Source organism: Lathyrus oleraceus, chromosome 5, assembly GCF_024323335.1.
Source record: "Lathyrus oleraceus cultivar Zhongwan6 chromosome 5, CAAS_Psat_ZW6_1.0, whole genome shotgun sequence".
NCBI classification, from domain to species: Eukaryota; Viridiplantae; Streptophyta; class Magnoliopsida; order Fabales; family Fabaceae; genus Lathyrus; species Lathyrus oleraceus.
Window position 1 is genome coordinate 481,837,787 of NC_066583.1, and position 1,962 is coordinate 481,839,748.

The following is a 1,962-nucleotide window of genomic DNA, read 5'->3' on the forward strand; positions in this document are numbered from 1 at the left end:
AGAAACGAATTTTATATAACCTGTTTTTTTAAACAAACTGAACATTCACAATGACAAAAGGGTACTTAGGAGATCCTCAGTGCTCTCCCAAGGACGGTATGATCTCCAACAGGGTAAGACATTTGTTCATATTCCTGGCATGACTGTATCTTCTTCCTCCGGAGCCCCTTTTATTATTTATCCTACTGAGTGGTATGCTTGTTGAGATGTTCACCACTCTCCCCTTCAGCAGAGTAGCGATCTTTCCTCCTCAGCAGATATGATCTCCTTGGTGGGTACGGTATTTGGTGGTTGACCCCCAGAATCCCTTTATCCCTTGGATAGATTCCCCAGTAGAGTTGCTTATGTGGTAGATTCTACATGTGTAATGAACTCTTTTCCTCAGCTATGACTGATGATTCATCCCCTGCAGAGATTTTGTTGTTTCCTGATATCTCTGATCCCCGGCAGATTGGATACTCTCCGTGGATTTTGGCTTTCTCTTGGGATGTAGTACCGGACGTTTGTGCGCTCATTTCTTTGAAGTTGTGCGTGTTAGAAATGTCTGTTTGTCAGTATTCATCATACATGAATCATGCATGTGTGCATATAATTTTCAAACATTCAGATATTCATATTATATTTTTTTGCCATATATCTTTGTTTGTTATTCCTCTGCTAGTTGGTAATACATTCCCCAAGCAGATGTTGGTGTCTGATCCCTCAATGTAGAGTCAGCCCATTAAGCAGAAAGTGTTTATCTTTCCTTCCGCATTCCCCACTGAGTTATATCCTCATGGATGACGGTTGTTTTTCGCTTCCTCCCAACACATATATTGGGATGGGTTCCCCTATTGAGTTATATCCTCACTAGGATGAGTTTTGATTCAGTTTGCCTCTTTGGTTTGATCCTAAATTGGCCTCTTGAGACTGTTTCTTGTGTTTCTCCGTGGTATAAATGAATAATTGCTCAGTAATCGGTAATCATTCATCTTATCCTCGGCGGAGTCTGTGGTTTTCTATCCTTATACCGGTAGCTGTAAAGCCTATTTTCTCCCCTTTGCAGAGTTAACCTTCTTGTTCATCCTAACCGATGACGGTTACTCTTCCGTGGTTTTCTACCCAGTATCCGGTAGATTTAATCCCCTCCTTGACAGTTATCATTATCCAATATTCGGTGTTGATATTCCCTTGTTCTCTTAGATAATTGCTCTGATTAAGCAGTTTATCCCCAGCAAGTCATCTTTCATTTACCGGTTGTCGGTAATGTTTATTGCTCCCCTTGAATGGTCATCATTATATACCTAGTTTCGGTATCCCGATGCCTTTCTCTTTGTCGGTCGATTCATCCTTTATTAACCCAGTAACCGGTTGTGGATAATCTTCCATGCGAGTATATTATCTATGTTCTTACGGTAATAGATAATATATCTCATGCACTCTTTGGTCGAAGCCTTTTGTTCTTCCCCAGTTGAGTAAGATTCGTATCCCCATTTTGGAATCGAATGTCCATCCCTTAATCGAGTTTGCTTTTTGCCCTCTTTATGGATGATGAGTGTTTTGGGAATATTCCCTGATTCACGCTTTGGTTGGTCACCTATTATATGCCCAGTAACCGGTATCCCTGGTGTTCCTTCCTTCTGCTCCCTATTATGACTTTTTGTCCCCTGTGGAGTCAGATTTTCCTGAGTTGAGATATACCTTTTAGGTCTTCCTCAGATGATCTGGTCGATTGATATCTCTCACCCTTATACCGGTCTTAGATATTCATTCTTCCCGAGCATGTTGTTCTCTCACCCTTATACCGGTGTTCAGATCACACGTCTCTTTGAGCTTATTACCCAGTAACCGGTAATACCTCATCCCGTTGCTTCCCCAGGAGAGTCCTTTTTGGATATCCCCAGCGAGGTCTCTTAGTGGATTATCCTCACCTGAGTCCGGATGTTTATCCGAAGTATCCATTGTGGATAATGTTGTGGTGTT